The sequence below is a fragment of the Taeniopygia guttata genome, chromosome 1A (assembly GCF_048771995.1).
Source record: "Taeniopygia guttata chromosome 1A, bTaeGut7.mat, whole genome shotgun sequence".
Taxonomy (NCBI): Eukaryota; Metazoa; Chordata; class Aves; order Passeriformes; family Estrildidae; genus Taeniopygia; species Taeniopygia guttata.
Window position 1 is genome coordinate 60955429 of NC_133025.1, and position 18171 is coordinate 60973599.

Sequence of the window (18171 nt, forward strand, 5' to 3'; positions counted from 1 at the left end):
TTACTTTGATGATTGCTTTGGCTGTCATGGAATCACTGTATTCCATGGTTACTCTCTGCTTTTATGACACACTGATTAATAAAGTCCCTTCAAGGTCCTTTGTTCTGTTTGAAGTTCTGTTTAAAATCTTTGTTATTAACTGTTATGGTTTGACACTGGCCAAATGCTAGGCACTCATCACAGCCACTTTCTTGCCCTCCCCTGCCACAGCTGGGCAGGGCAGAGAACAAATAAATAAACAAACAAATAAATACATAAAGGGTTCATGAGTTGAGATAAGGACTGGGAGAAAAACACTCCAAGGGAAAAACAGGCTTGGCTTAGAGTTACAAAGTGATTTTATAACTAACAAAATCAGAGGAGGATAATGAGAAGTAAAATAAGGCCTTAAAACACCTTTTCTTCCCCAGCTGGCCAGGCTCTTGCTTCAACATATGCCCAATTTCAGCTGAAAAGCTCAGGAGGTTAATGTTCAGTGTCTCCCAAAATGAAAAATTCTTGTTTAAAAGACCTTTTGTACACTTCAGGAAGTTACATGGTTTTGCCTTCAGATGCTTACATTCCAACCATAATTTCAGGGAAAGACTGAACAGATACCAAGTCTAAAAACTCATCCATGGCATGAAGAAAAACAAAAGTGATATAAGAAGCAAAAATGCAATGGAAGCACAAATATCTACATGTCAAAATTCTCAATCTGATGGCTCATGTAAATCCTCATGACTCCACTCTTTTCATCAAAATTGCGACAATTTGCAACAGAAGACGATTGCCAAATCTTGGGGAAAAAGGGGAGGTGCAGTATCCTACAAATTTCTATATGTAAGACAAGAAGTTTATTAGTGTGTCCTCAAAGATATTGCAGTTCATCTCTGAAAAGGAAAGGAAAGGAACAGAAAGGAAAGAGAAAAGACCTTTTAGAGTTTGAAACTTAGACTTGGAATAACACCAATCACTGTAAGGTCGGACCTTTAACACTTCATGGTATAGTGCACTACACTGAGATGTAATACTTAAAGTTATTGACACTGCTTGTAAAATCATATATGTGACTTGGATTTAAAGTTCTTTCTGTTATTGCATTTCCCATCTCCTTTTTTTATGCCTTTTTTTTTTTTTAAAGTAAAACTTTTTACAGCCTCTGCTTCAAATACAAGAAAATCTGGTCCCAGATGTCACTAATTGGGAACAGGTTAGCAGAGAGATTTACACAGAGATGCCTGAAGTTACAAATCATCATGTGGGATCTGACAACAGCCTGTTTCACTGGGCTGTTTCATTTCATTGTATGATAATAAGCTTTAACCAGTACCACGCAAAGCACAGAGGACACATTTAAGCAGGGAAATTACATTAATATAGGTCTTTCTAAAAGCTCTTTGTGTTTGTAACATAACAAGTACCATGTAAATATCTCTCTTCTAGAGAGATTCAGCATAAGCACAAACCAAAAAGAGAGGTACATTAATCAGTCTTTTGTTTCTTAACACCTGAAATTTATAAACTAAATTTAAAGAGTTAAATGTCTTTCAATAGATCACTAGTTAAAGAACATTTCACAATGACTATTCTCTAATAAACACAATATTTGGAGAGAGAAGGAGGAGTAAAGGGAATTGCAGTTAGTTATGTAGATTTGCTTTTGCTGCTGGAATCAGCAGGAACATTGCCATTAATTTCAAGGGTAAAAAGAGTGAGCTAACTACATTACAGTTGCACTAAATAAATAAACAGAAATACTTCCTGCCCATGGGATTAAAACACTGCATTAAACCACAAATACTTAATTTGAAATCTAGTCTTTAAAAAATAAAATTATCAAATTACAAATAATCGAGACAGTTCTGCTCATTTACATGCAAGCTTAGTCCAGTCCAAGCTTTGACCACTGAAGTCAACTAACAATTCTCAACACATTTCAATTGGTTGAAACTGCCAGATAGCACTCACTATTGGCCAATTATTTAACTAAGATATTAATACTTGTGTTCCATTAGAAATGTTTACTTCAAATTTATAAGGTTTTTTTCCTACTATACAATAAAGCAATGCAATTGCACATACAAATTCTGACATGCTCCCAATGACAGTATTTTGTGAGCCTTATTGTCCATTTTCCTGTGTTTCATGTTAGTCATTAGCCCTGGTGCTAATTGTGAGTAAGACAAAAACAGTGGGAGTTTTCTTTAATTTTCTTTTCATTGTCTCAAATGAATATATAAGAATTTGGGTCCATTGAAATATACTGCAAAATTCTCCTCACCTCATAGGAAATAGGATCCAATCCAAGTTATATGCAACATTTTCTGTTGTGGACATTACTTTAGACATACTCTGCCCAGCAGGCAGTTAATATGTATGCATATACTGACTAACCATTTAATTATTATTTATGTCTCCTCTTCAATATTCAGGGAGGAGTGCTTATGTCTGGCTTTGTGGCATCCAGAGTGCCCAAAGCATTGCTAGTAATTACTATTAGTTATGTGTTATACATTAAACTCATTATGAAAATTAGCACTGAGATGTTAAGTGTCAAGAATGAAAATCATCATCACATTCTTACTGTTCTCCCAAACTTCCTGAAGTACAAAGCCAAGAAGAAACAGAGCAAAACATTCCAAAAGAAACATTTTTGTTTGTACCAATTGTGTCCCCTTCTAAACAGCCAGTTTGGCTTCCCAGTGAGGAACAGGGAAAAGAAATCTGCCATGCTGATCAGAAATGTAATTCTCAGCCTACACTCAGTTCATATTAAAAGATATCCACACACACACAGGTGTCCAGTCTCTCCTGTGGGGAAAAGAAAACAAAGGAATGAAATTTCTTCTCTAGACTAAAATTTTCATTGCTCCTTTACAGCCCTTTACAGCCCCTTTAGAATCTAAATTTCAAACAGATTTGCCTAGCCCCTCTGATGTATTCAGGGCAACTTTTAAACAGTAAAAGAAAGGTAATATAGCAGAGCCTCTCTGGCAATTTGCCTGAATCTAAACACATATCAGCTGTTGGCAAGACAGAAACGGTTTGGTTATGTCAAAAGTAGAATATGTTACTTTAGGAAGCAAATTTCCTCTGCAGCAGGAATTTAAGCACAAGTAAAGCTCCAAAGTATCTGAACAGTGCTTTTAACTGAACAAGAAAACTTATTTGAATGAATGAATGAATCAATGAACGAATGAATGAATGCCCAATATACAGGAAGGGATGCAGTCTGTTTGAGGATTCAACTAATACTCTAGAACGCAAAAAAAAATCTAAATGCCATCCAGCAAAACAGTTACTACCATTGTTTATTATAGCTGAAAGATGAGTAAAAATTAAAATTACAAAATTATGATCTATGCTGCTTGTAATTTAGACTTGAGTCTTAGATGCACTGATGTTGGGAGCAAAATTCTTAGTGAATGTTCCCTCTTTCAATCCAAGCTTCAAAAATACTCTTATTCCAACTTAAAAATTTTGAATTCTTGCACTTTATTATTTACTAGATAGGCAGGCCAAGAAATCAGCTGTCATATACAATGTGATATTATTTCATGACACATTAGTCTGACATTAAGAACTAAAGTGCTTTGCTAACTTTAGAGAACATTATTATTATTAGGGGTCAATATATACTTCAGACAAAAATAACATAAGCAAAAGACTTAGTGTACTAAGAAAATTCCTAATTTTATCAGAAATGCTGTAACATATTGCTAGATATAACATATACTTGTACACATATAAAAACACATTAATTTCATAATCAGTCAGCAGGAGTTTTTAGGTGAACTCAGCATCCTAGGGTGCCAACTATAAGCCTCATTTAATTGTGAATCAAGCAGGTATGGTAATGATGGACAGCATGCTAACATCTGGACAGACAGGGAATTTTCACTAAATAGATAGTGAAGAGTGATTTCCCTATTTATCCCTTCATTAGTAGGTTTATGCTAATATAACAGTATTCTTTTCAAAATCTCAAACTTGTATAAATCTCATGAAGCTGAACAAAAAGGAGGATTAATTTCCATTAATAGAACTAAGCTGAAGTTAATAATGTAAAATATACTTTTCTTAAATCCCTGGAATCCATTAAAGGAAACTGCATTGTGGCTGTGGTGGACTGAATGTTAATCTAACACATATGCTTTGGAAATGCCCATTCATACATAAATTCTCAGATGAAATATCTGAAAGCATTATTATAATCTTGTACTGGACTATACTTCTAGTTCTTAAACGGGGTAGTTTTAAGAAATATATGCCTTAAGGAGCCACATAACTTTTCGTGGCGTTTTAGCTGAAACAGAAAAACTCCAAGCCCAGTTGGTTCTTCAGAAAGGGTTTTGCATTTCTAGAGTGCTATAGCAGCCTCAATGAGTCAGCAAATGAAGAAAGCACTATTCTGCTTGAATGAACATCATCTGGTTTTGAACTCCTTTTTCTCATACCAGGCTTTTAAAACAGAAACATGAGTTTCTACTCACGCTATATTGAAAATACGTATGGCAGATAAATAACCTTAAAAAATAACAGAAGACATAACTCCCTAATTGAAGTGCCAAAGTAAATGTAATTTTTACCGTAATCAATACTCTCTGATATTGTCTGTGTACTTTTTTATGCCTCAGTTTTCAGTGACAACAAATACAATTAAATGTCTAAACCAGACTACAATTTGGTAAGATTTGGAAGCCATTAAGTCCATTTAACTAATTAAGGCACTAATTAAGTGCCTTAGTACTTTACAAAAATATCAGCTCGAAATTCGTGCTTGGATATCTAAATAATTTAATAATACAGTGCACCACATGCCCCAAACAGGTGATTTTGGTCTTCATTGTTTTTAAAAAAGAAAGACTTTATTTGCACTTCTTAGGAACAGAAATTCAAGCCAGAGGGTCATTTAGACTGGTATTTTTTTCTAGCATTAGCTGTAAGTGGATGCTCAGTGAAGAGCAACAGAGAAAAAACAGACATTTCCTTCAGAAGTCCCTCAGTCTCCAATTATATGCAGGTCACACGATTTCCTAAGCTTACTGGATTTTTTTTCTGTTTAGTAATCTTAAGTGGATTCCTCTTCAAAGTGTTTGTCCACTTCCCCCTAAAATCCGCATAAATATGAGCATCTGCAATGCCTCCTGGTGAGCAGTTCCATGGGGCTACCACTCTTTGCACAAAGAACTGCCAGATTTTATTTGTTCTGAAACCAGCTTCATTTGATGGTCCTTAATCTTTCTACAAAAAGAGCCAACTAACAGCTGACCTGCATCAACTATCCCTGTGATAGCCAGGATCTTGTGGATTTCTTATCAGCCCTCTAAATCTCCCTTTTCTGAGTTAAAAATGGCTAGCCTAGTAATCCACCCCTTCTAGAGAAACTCCATACTTTCGTTGCCTTTTTTGCTTTTGCTGAATAATTTCAAGTTTTAATACATTCCTTTTTGAGATCAAGAGATCAGAACTTGCACAATATCCAAAAAACCATAACTGAACTATAAAGGTACATGGTGGCATAATGGTTTTCTCTATTTTGTTTTCAGTCCTGAAAATGCCTAACAGTTGATTTGGTTTTATGACTGTCACTGAGCAATGAATCAATGTTTTATGAAACTAAAGATCATAACCTCAGAATCTTGCTCTTGAGTGGGAACAGCTGGCTCAGTTTTATGTGACTCCTGAGTTGTTTTTGCCATGTGCTTGATTTCACATTTATTTACTCTGAATTTCAGCTGCCATTTTATTGCCTGGTTATTTAGTCCTGTAAACTCTTCTTTACCATCTTGTCTTCTTCCCTCTATCCTGAATAACTTAGTATCTTCCAAACTTTTAATCTGAATGTTCACATCTGCTTCTAGGTTATTTGTGAGTACATTGAAGAGAGTAGATCTTAGCACAGACCACTCCTGAAATTTGCAAATGACTGTTCATTGTAAAAACTACGTTTTAGATTTAGTCAATATTTTAGGTGAATTTTAGCTAAGCAAGGACCTTCCTTTTTGGTCTGTGCTGATTAATTTCTTAAAATCTCTCAGTAACAGGCCTCTTTAAATGCACTGCATATCCACAGGAACTATGGCATGAAATAACAACATGGTCCACAACTGCACTGATCCTCTGAAAGATCACCCAGAGGTCCATAAGCAGAAGTCTCTTGATTCTCTTATGTAGATCACATTGAGTTAGGTTTACTCATTTTAATTTTTATTATGAATTTATAACTGAATTCTGCATGGAACAGATTGCTGCATATTATAAACAGGAACAAATTAGTATTTCCAAACCCAAAAAGGTATTGTTTTACAAATGTGGGGCAACACAGCAAAGAAAGAAAGGCACTCACTCAGGGAGCTTGTGGCTGCCCCATCCCTGGAAGTGTTCAAAGCCAGGTTGGATCAAGCCTTTAGAAACCTGGTCTAGTGGGAGGTATCCCTGCACATGGTAGGGAAGGTTGGGACTATATGATCTTTAAGAATTATTCCAACCCCTTAACATTCTACAATTCCATGATTCTATGAAGCTGACTGGGACTTGATGATCTTGGATACCTTTTCCAATCTTAATGATTCTATTTACATGGGTGGTAAACTGGATTGTTTGGCTTTTAATTTCACTGAAATATACCATTCTGTAAGGCAAAATCATGTTTTATCAAAAATGTAAAGTCAAATGATTAATTCTTTTCCTTTAATTCATAGAAAAAAAAGGATTAATTAATTCATTAGGAAAACCTAGAAACCTGGAAAACTAAAGCTGTCTAGAAAAAAAACTCATATCCTTATTTGAACCTTTTCCAGCCAGATAAAAAAAGTACTTGCAAAAACCTTCAAGGAAAAACACAGAATTTAACTGTGAGTATTTTCCTTCCCTATGAAAGAATTTGATTTTAAAATAACTGCATTCATTACAGTTACCTTTTTAAAGTGATACCCACAACCAGTGTTCCGTATCCGCCTACACTACCCTGTATCCTCTTCATACAACACTGGCTCATAGTCCCCTGAAAGCATGACCCAAACAGATACTCTTTTTCTACTATCTAAAAGACATCAAGCTTCCTAGGCCCATCCATGAAAGCTCCCTATGATGCAAAATCAATAAGTAAAAAGAATACTGTCTGGATCACAATATTCCAAATGTATTGGATACATTTCTAATTTTTATTTATGTTGAGTCGCTATATTTATAAAGGCATTTAATTCTTTCTGTATTCGACATTAATTAGCACCTAAACATATTTAAAACTCCACCATGTAGGACAAAATGGGAAGTATCTTTTTGGCAGTCCATTTAGATGCCAAAAGTATACATGGGGCCGAAATACACCTGATTAAAATTTAGGACAGAAAACTACAGTGAGAGGTAAACACATAAATGGAGCACAGGCTAACAGAAAGATGGCAGTAGTCACAGAATTAAGTTGTCTTGCTTGTAATAATGGATGAGCTGCTTAGCACCCCCAGTATATTCAGTTTTTCATATATTTATCAATATCAACCATAAGTCATTCATCAAAGGAGCTGTAAAGTAAATTAAAGGGGTGTAAAAGGACAAACAGTGCTGGTAGAGAAGATGCAGGTCATTCCTGTGTGTGGGCAGCAGTTTTACATGCATAGAACACTTGATTTCAATTTCTCCTCTTTTAATGAAGAGCAGCTCAGTGCAGATTTTTTGCAAAAGGGAATTGATGCAAGACACAAGGAATAAAGAACGTGAGTTTCTGAAGCTGTGCTGCTCATGTCTGGTTGGTGACAGCCAGGCTCTGGCCAGCACTGAAGTTGGAAACCATATGGTAAGTGTCACAAACACTTGGAAAATACTGCTCTGAAAACCACTCAGGACAGCAAGGAGCATGTTCCAATTACAGCATCGTACTGTAAGTCCAGTTGGCACGGATGCAAGGAAGGATGAAAAGCAACAGGCTGAAAATCAGAGTATTTTAAGGGGCAATTGCTGGGACTTTGTCAGTTAAAGCTGTGCACATGAGTGAACAACATTTTGGCCTTTAGTAGTTAAAATAATACTACAATTAAGCACCAGGCATAAAAAAAATGGTGCTTGATTTTACTTGGGTTTTTTTTAACTTAAAATTTGCTGTAATCATTTGAGACTGCAGTGAGTTAAAGACTTGATTTGTTTGCAGGGTATCTCAAACAAAACACATGTTTATAAAAAAATATTTTTTGTCTAAAATACTAGTAAAACCCAACATCCATTCAATATCACTCAAATAAAACAGCCATGTCAGTGTCTGTTCTCCACCCAATCTATTTGCTCTATGTACAGCATGTAGATGTTCAGTTCCCCAAAACATTTTATCCCCAGATGTAAGAACTGAGTGTGCAAAGACAATCCTTTGTTTTAACATCTCTGTGAGCACAAAGCCTAAACCTCAATTCTGCACCAGTTATGCTTCTACTAAACTGCTGCACTAGGAACACTTGGCAGCCTCTGATAACAGAGGCTTATTTCCCTCCAGTGCAAATTTGAAATTCAGTTTACCCACCTCTTCGGTGCACCATACAACACAGGATGAAAGAATTTTCCAAAAGACAAGAATCTTCCTAAGAAGAAACTTCTGTAAGGGGAAGAATCCCATTAGAAATCCCTCCCTTCTCTACCCAAACACCGTAACTCCAAGCACAAATGCCACACCTCACCATCAGGTAACTACTCTTCTCTGCACAATAGAAAACCCGAGCTGCCTTAGCAATGAATGGCAAATGCTTCCCACGGTGATGCTCCTGCATTTTTTTCCATGCCAGGGGAATGGGTCAGACATTGCTCTGTTCAGCACAGTCACATTTGCAAACCAGTTTTTACCCTGGCACATCAAAAATAGCCATTCCTGCCCTGTGTTACTCCAACTGCATTACTGCAACTTCCTTTTACATTTAACTCTGCTGAGTCATTTCTAGTTGAGCTGGTATAAACCATTGTAGATCAAAAGTCTCATTCTAGGGCAAGCATTAAAGGCTAAAAAATTATAAAGAAACAGAGACAAAAACGAAGCTAGATTGTCTAAAATACTTTTTAAAACAAAATTAAATTTCTCCTAGTGCTTTCACACATCTCTCTCTCTCTTGTACATTATTTTCACAGACTGGGCCAAATTCAATAGACCCATTGAACAGCCTTATCTGATCTCAGGTCACTATTTAATTAGATGACAGAGAATTATTACATGACAGGGAGCCAGTGAGAAAAAGAATAATCTTGGGCAAAACAAAAACTCCAAATCTGAGATATAAATACACATGAAGCAAGCACCACTGTTTGTAATTTTGCACTTTTTCAAAAAAATATTAGTGCTAAATTAGGAACTGGCATAGCAAACTCCAAAATGATCACACACAGTTGCCTGGGATTCTTAGTAAGAGAAGATTCAGGTTTATATGAGGAAGATTGCATTATAGATGATAGAAAGACTATGTATCACACTCTAGGAAAGTTTATTATTTCCTAATCACTGGGAAGAGTCTGTAGACTGGAATGTGACATGGGCAAATTGACATTTTTGTGTAAGAGGCCTGTTATAGCAACTGAAAATAAGCAACTAGATCTTGGCATCTGTTACTGAAAACAAAAAGCACAAGTTGAAAAGATGGAAGAAAATGGATTTTTTTTTTCTTCTCAGAGTTTTAAACAGCAAATTGTGCAGAGTCTACTCATCTTCATGGCTGCCTCAAATTGTAAAATAGAGTAATACAGAGCGTCCATACTCCCAAGAAGGTGGGAATCCACAGGGTTATACATTTGCTTTTCATATTCTAAAATAATTTGGAATATTCTACCTCAGCTGGAGGAGAACAGTATCTAACAACAGGAGAAGACAAAAAAAACCCATGTTCCCCATCTCTCAAGCACCGGTACCTTTCCTTCTCTGTCTGACAGAACTGCTTCACAGGATCACCACTTCAACAGGATCACATCCATCATTCCAACTGGACTGCTGCACCACCCTGACAAACAGGAGGTATAATGACATTGTCAGTTTAAGCCAGTGCTTCTGTACTGTTGCCTTTATTGCAATTTTTCCTATTAAACTGTAGTTCTGGCTTGGAATTTCTAGCAACATATTTGTGTGGAGTTAATTCCTCCTGCTGGTTTGCCTTTAAAACAGCAGAGTGCTTTTTCCTATTTAAAAGATAGAAAGATACTGGCTCTGCTCCCCTGAAACTACCAAGCATGTGTAATTTCTGAGAATTTCTTTGGAAAACTGACACTTTGTATATATGTATTTGTATATGGGTTGATTCATTATGAAGGTAGATTCATTAATTCTGTCCAGAATAACACTACTGAGAAAATAATCCCAGAAGGGATTAAAACTTCCTGGTTTTACATAGAAGAATTTTACTCCATCAGAGTTATTTGTTGTCAGTGGACAGCATTACTTTTATTACAGTATTAAATTAACAAATTTAATTTTACTTCATTTAGTTTTTCCTTCTCCTCCTTTTCATTATTTTGTTTTTCCTTTCTTATTTCTCTGTCCAAGACCCTTTGAGACTAATTTAATAACATGGAAGAACAAATGAAAACAAGGAGAAACCAACCTATGGAAACTTAACAAACTATTTTACTTGTATATTAGGTCAAAAATGGCTTATAAAGTCTCACTTACCTTGCTATATTACATAATTATCCAAATGGCCTGGAGGTTGTGCTTTAGAACTGTCTGGTACATAGCTGACATACAGATGTTCCTTCTCTGCTCCTCTGAATGTCACAGTGATATTGAGATAAAAGACACCTAGATACAAAGCAGTATTTTAAATGAAGAAAAAATATATTCCCCTCATTTTTTAGAGGCAAGAAATTAAATCACAAAATTACAGAATGGCTACCTTTGGAAGCAACCTCTGGAAATCATATGGAGACTCCCTCAGCCAAACAGAGCCACTTAGAGCTGGTCACCCAGGACTGTATCCAGATGAATTTTGAGTATCTCTGAGAACCAAGACTCATTTGCTCTGGGCAATCTGTTAGAGTGCTCTATCATCCTCCTGACAATGACTTCCAAGTACAAAAGGACAACCCCATGCAAAAATGGCACCATACACTGTCCTATAATGAAATATAAATGTTTAGAAAAAAACCAGAAAAGCTAAAACCGAAAATTCACATTGGCAGTCACGTATATCATCACAAGAATACATTGCTTATTTTACTTCATATGTATTTGTTCTTACCTACTATTAGTGATAATACTCTCAACTAAAAGTTTCAGTCTCTGTTTATTTTCTGGGACATGAATATGAAGATAACTCTAAATGTTCACACTCAGTGCCATCATATCCTCTGATTAAATCGTAAGCACTTGATAAGAAAACAGACCATACCAAAAGTACTGATATCCCACTGCTGACTTTAATACTTTCAGATGTGGACATAAACCACTCTGAGCCAAAACTCACAATGTCTCTTCAATGTAAATGTCCTTCATGATTCCAGAAAAATAAAAAGATATCAGTAGATTTGCATATTGATGCAGCATGCAGCATAATGACAATTACATGTATTATACATATATTTTCTCTAGACATCAAAAAAAAATATAGCTAACAATGATAAAGACAACTATACTTTCCATAGGAAGTAAGAATGAAAAAAACTTTGAAGATATTTAGTTTGTGCACAGATTATTCAGGGCCTGAGCCTTCAGCACAGTCCTAATTCAGCTCACAGGATGACAGTGCTTCTAGGCAGATGAACAGAATTTGATTGTTCTATGCATCTAGGACCTCACATTTTAGCATATTAAAACTATTAACATGGCTCCATTTAAAGATAAACAACAGTTCCTAGACACAACATCTTTTCTTTGCATAAATGCTTTTTACTGAATCTGAGTAGCATTTGAAAACCATACATTTTTTGTTTAATGCTCCTTGCCAAGAATGAGAACACCATTTGGACTACAAGCTCAGTGACATCATTGCTGAAGAATGAAATTATTTTCCTGGCTACTTAAAAAACCTGGATACTATATAACATTTTTTAAAGTGTCTGTTCCTAGGATATACATGTCTAGTAATTGACATTTCCCAGTGGGAACAAGTCTTCTGTTTTCGAGAGGTCAAACAGACCATGCAGAAGATAGGGCTCATAATTCCTTTTTTCTCAATGCACTACAGAGAAAGGAAAACAAAATGTTGAAAATTTGCTCTTCACAGGAAAATATAAGAACATGAACAACATATTGGATCAGACCAGTTGTCCATTTATCATAATATCCTACTTTTGATAGTAATTAATGCATTAGAGAGAAGTAAGAGAAAGGCATAACAGATACCTTCCAAAGAGCCTGCCCAAAGCTGAATTTCTACCACTGAACTTCTGAGCCAGCGAAGCACATCTTTGAGTACGAACTTGCCTTGAATGAAATCATGCCTCTTCCTGACCTACTTTAGTGATTTATCACACAGTCATCCTTAATAATTTGTTTAAGCCCTGAACATAACTGTTTACATCATAATTTTCACAACATGCTCAAAGTGGTTCAACAGATTCTCATTAAGCATATAAGGGAATTGTTCAATTTTATTAAACCCTCTCAAAGATTCTGCTTCTTTACTTTATGTGTCTTTCAAACATTTCCTTCTACAATGATAAGCATTTTGCTTTCCTTTTTTATTATCTTCTCTTCCCTTATCAGAGACTCAGTAAGACTCAAGTTCACTGTGTTCTCAATTGTAGCTTTTGTGCAAAGAGACACTGAGCTGACCTAAACCAGACCTAATTTGGATTGCAACTCTGAACAAATGCAACTTCCCTGCTCTTGAGGTTGGCTGCATTTTAGGAGCAGTTTATTTTATAATGTTGCACAGAAGCCAGTTAAACAAAAATCACTTAAAACCTGAGGATGCCCATGAGAATAACAAAATTAGTAAGCAAAAATAATATGAGACCTGTAATGTCTCAATGTATGTGGGTATTTGTTGAGATATTCAGGCCTACCAGCTGCCCAGTAAAACCTGACATCTATTTTACCTATCAGTTTGTCTTAAGCATTTTTCTATCTCTGTCTAGTGACATAAAATCTCTGGCATATTTATTGGTTTTTGTTTTAGTCCATTCTTCAGCTTTATCTGTCTTTATAATTTAATGTCATTATTTAACTTTATAATTTGACTGCAGTGCTGCGAAATAGTTGCTTCAAATTCAAAGTGAGCATATAAAATAGATCTAATCTATATATTTGTTTATACTATTTGCTATTGAATTATTCTCATTTTGCAGACTAGAAATTAAACTGGAGAAAGCTTAAAATTGTCCTGGTCAGACATGACATGGGGCAGACCAAGGATATGCAGTCATGGTCCCCAGTGTTCTGAACAATTGCACAAACCAATTCTTTCTGAGATTCAAACTTTTTTTTTTTCTTTCTCATTTCAAAAGTGCTCCCGTTCATATTTCAGAATTTTTTGGCAGAGGACACTCACAGCCAAGCATAAGGTATTGGATCATGATACCATGTTATATCATTCCTTACTTTGGGATTTGGGGCTGTGATAAATTGGTTATAAACTTTCCCTGATCACTCTGTACTTGTCTTAGCTCTTCTTCTTCAGTGGCTACAATTTCTCTTTAATAGGTGTCATTATTATTTTCTAGCAGCCATTGTCTTCCACTAGGTTTAAGGTATGATCATGCTGCTTATTGGCTTTATCAGTGAAGTGTTATATGTACTGCTATTATAAAAAAGCACTTTCTAACATGTCTTGTATTTTCACAGACCTGGCCCAGGGAAGGTTTGATGTTTTTATGTTCATAGATCCCTGTGACTTGCTTTTACTCCTATGGTTATAGGACTTGCACAGTGACAGAACCCATATTTCATGTCTTGCATCCCTGCTTTCCATCCACACATTGAATCCCTTACCAGTTTCAACCCAAACAAAAGAAGGTAAAGTTTTCAAATAGAAATTTCTATTATTTTTGCATGCTGACCTTGGAGAAGGTAGAAAGAACAAAGGTGAGTGACCTGTTCAGGGAAAGGACGGAGCAGTTTGATAATTCTGTCCCATGTGGCTTCTGTTCCATGTGCCGTGTCAGGCAGCACAGCTGCAGGGCTGAACAAAGCACAGTTTGTGGTCAGATGACACAGGAGGGACACTGAGAATTTTACTGCAAAATGGCATCATCAAGGAGAACTTAAAATGCCACTAAGTCATTTATGAATTAAGGCTTTTCTATAAATGCATCGTAACATCAGAACACAGTAAGTCTCATGTGCTAGAGACCTACTGTACAAAGTGATTTTCTTTAGTAGAGATGCTGGCATTACTCAAGTACTTTCTCTTGACATTTACCTTCATCAGAACATCAACAAGCCAATCCTATATCAGCTAGTTATAAGCTACTAAGTTCTCCAGAAAACTGAGACATGAATTAATTCACACAGCAGAACTGAATAAACATTTAAATTCATAGTAAGCCAGGTCTGTAGGCCCTAGGACAATGATTATTATACAGATATCTTTAAGAGTTCAGTTTATTAACAAATAATACCAGAATAAATAGAAGAAATTCGCTGTGCTGGCCAAACTTGTTATAATAATTTTTTTGTTCATTAACTTTTCCTATTAAGTTGCTCTTTTGTACTGAAAAATGACAATTAACAGTTTTCTAGCACTTAGGAAGGCCCTAAAGGAGGAGGCTGATGCCTTTCTTTTTCCCCAAGCCTTTGGTATATTGAGCTATAATTGGTAGCTTCAGGGCACATGGGTTTTATTTGAAAGAAAATAAAAATGTACTTTCTTTAGCACAAATCACATTTCCATAAGAGAAAAATACGTAGTATTTCTTTAAAAGCTTTTCAGCCTTACTTATGTCTAACAGAAGGCTTTTTTCTGCTCCACACTGATGCATTTCCTCATAACTGAATTATGTCACAGTTCTATGGCTTATTTATATACAGGTCAAATTGAAAACTGATGCTTTATTCCAGATTTAATACAGCAAGGGCTTTCATTTTCAGTGATGATGCAAAATCACTTTCTTCTTTGATGCATCAATTAACAATTTGAGTTTTACAAGGAAGGGAGGAAAGAAAATCCCAAGGCAGGAGAACATTGCAGTGAGAGCCTCCCTTTTTCTGTAATAATCCTTTTTTGTGCTTCACTGTCTTCAACATGGAATGTAACTAGAAATACATACTCATCTGAGATTAGGTAGCCTGAGATTCTTCCAGCTCTATGCAACCTATACCTTGATCACAATTATGCAGGAAGAAACTCAAACTTTTATCTTGTGTTTCAAAAAGGTATCCAGACTGTAAGAGGACTAAGTCTCCCAAGTGTCCTGTGTTAAGGAAGCCTGTGCAGAATGTGCAATTTCTTGTCCAGCTATAAACAACTTAATCAGAAATGTGCAAGGAAAAGATTCTAAGAGGCACGTGGCAAACCATGACCTCCTTGCAGAATACTAATGCATCAACATGCATTGTAACTACAGAATTAGAGGGGCAGACTTACTTCAGGGTGGAAGAGGCTTTATTGAAACTGTTTCCTTCAATTTTCCTAAGCTCAATACATGCTGCTCCCCATGTTCTGGCAGAGTGGTCACAGAGCTGTACACACCTGAACTTTCAAATCACAGCTGCAGCCAACAGTGTCCATAATCCTGACCAGAACCTCAGTAACCTCTGCTGTATTTTGTTCATAAATTACCTGTAAAGAGGTTCAAAAGTGCAAAAATTGGAAGCATGAAATATTGCTTTCATAAGTTATTCAGATTTTTATACAGCCATGCTTTGGTGTTTCTGACTTTTCATTCATATTTTACTTATTTATTTTTCTACTTTTAAAATTTTTCCATTCTGTTTCTCGATTAGATATCTGAAAACACAGATGATTCAGTAACCAGCATGAGATCTATTTTCCCTTGGCTAAGACAAAACTTGCCACTAACCTTGGTATCAGTGAAATTCTATCCCACCACCTTGAAGAAAAACTATAGCTCTATTCCCTATGGGATGCTAATAATAGCTTACCAAATTCAAAAGCAACAGGGAGAGGTAAGGGATGAAATTTTGTTTCCACTCAGGATTTGTGTTTACACAGCTTGTGTACCTCTTAAGCATACAAAGGTACACATGCCACCAGAGCTCACTTCTTTATGCCATACATTACTCATGCCCTCACTTCTGGAAGAACTGCTAAGGTCTAAAAACTAGAAAAGCAAAGAAAGTAGACCATTATTTAATGCAGTTCATCAAAGCAATAAGCTATTTCCCAGCTGGATAACATAACACTTGGTTAGCCTTAGCAGAACCTCTCATTCTTCAGTCCTTTAAGCTTACAGGGAAAAAGATTTCCTTTGTAGAAATAAAGCTTATGATCTCTGTTGGAATGAAATCTGGTCCTGGCCATCCTTCCAAAAAACTACTATTTTATCTTTCTCTTTTTTTTAAGCCAGCAGGAGCTGAACAGATGGTTTTGAAAATTGCACTTTCATTTCTGTATATGTGCACACATCTACACTTACACATTACATGCTCACATATATTGTAGGAGGATAATTGACTGCAAAGTCAGTTATCCTGAGTCTAGGCTTGGTACTTGGATCTCCGAGCTGGGCTTAGGTAACTACAGATGAAAGCAGACCTGCACCTTCCAAGAATTCACAATACAAAATCATCATTGTTTCACACTGCCTGTTATTCCAGCAGAAGCATGAACTGGGGAATGACCGTGGATCCTTTTGTGAGTGAAAAGACAAACAGTACTTTCCAGTTAGGAGGTTTGCTTGAAACTACTTCACCCGTTTTGCTACTCAGGAAACCTCAATTATTTTTAACTTTTTCTCTCATCCAAGAGAGGATTGAAGGTCTGCAAGTCCTATCAGTGCACTGAACAAGTTAATATCTCACCTGGGAGGCGCAGATGGTCACACGGACCCTGCTGGGCTTGGTGGCTGTTTCACGATGGAGGTTTCTTCAGCAGCTGTGTAGAATTGGCAGCAGGACTGTTTTCTGCACTGGCTGCAGGCTACCTGGAAGGAAAAGAGAGCTTCCCGGGGGTTTTTTCATCTTTAACGTGTACTCATTGAGGCGTGGTTTAACAGATTGTCAGCTCTCAGTGGTTCAACAGATTGTCAATTCTCAAAGATAATTAATGACTGGATTTTTATCACACACAGAGGAAACTGCCAGCAGCTTCTATTAGAAAATTGTCAGAATCTGAGGTATTGATGATTCTGAGATTGTAGAAAGTCTGTTTTTCTGCCCCGCTGCCAAAGAAGAAGCCATAATTTGTCTGTGCTGGTTTCAAGGTTGTTTATTCTGTTTATCTCTAACATGTTCTGCTGCCCTGCCGCAGGTCTGTCCTGCAGGGCAGCGTGTGGGGCTCTGCCCTCAGTGGGATGTTACAAACATTAAATACCAGAAACTACCTGTGCTATATTTACAATAATGTGCCAATATCTGTCACCTACGTTGAACAGTGTGTCCCCAGCCTAAACCAACAGAAAAATGCCAACACCACAGTGAAACATGGAGGGCATGAAGAAGGAGAAAAAGGACAAGACACACCCAATTTCCTCCATCTTGTCCCCTTTGAACCCCTTATCTAGAATCCTAAAATTTTACTTTTGCACCCGTGCCACACTTAATTATTACTGATATTAAACACTCAGAGCTTGTAATGCATCCTGTAAGATTGAAAACTCTTTTCCACGGACACAGATAGTGTCCCTGGGGGCTCTGTCCAGGGGATTCCTGACCCCCTGCCAGGGACCCAGACCTTCCAGGGCAGCCAGAGGGACGCCCTGGATTCCCACAGAAAATTACTTCTATACGTGGCTCTAATGCAAAACAAGCACAGAGAATGATGTTTCAAAAGGTGAAAATACCCCTCACAGCTAGCTTGTGACAAAGCCATACAGGATTGAGAGTTCCTGCACTTCAATTATTTATTATCACCTGCTCAGGTGGTAATACCTACTAAAAACACAGCTTGTTTCAGTGCAAGATAAAAGTTAGTAAAAAATATCAATAACAGTGAATCAGACCTTTTCCCCTTGACATTAAGCATGTTATCTACAACTTGATCGTGCTTCTTTTTTAATCCCCAAAATAATATTTTTATATTCTGAAGCAACAGGTGGAATGGAACATGGCTGGTTTTGCAAATATGCTTGATGATGCTGAAAGTTTCCTAGAAAATTCAGTGATGC

The 18171-nt window shown here is 36.5% G+C and overlaps 1 protein-coding gene across 1 annotated transcript in view; it reads right to left on the reverse strand.

The window, feature by feature from the left end:
- The window catches only part of FBLN1 (fibulin 1), an 86997-nt gene extending 76267 nt beyond the window's left edge, over positions 1-10730 (reverse strand). Inside the window, exons 1-2 of the mRNA XM_041713643.2 lie at positions 10616-10730; positions 9862-9950 (exon numbers count right to left, since the gene is read on the reverse strand). The gene's annotated coding sequence lies outside the window, so the exon portion shown is untranslated. The remainder of the gene's footprint in view (positions 1-9861; positions 9951-10615) is intronic.
- Positions 10731-18171: the final 7441 nt, after the last annotated feature.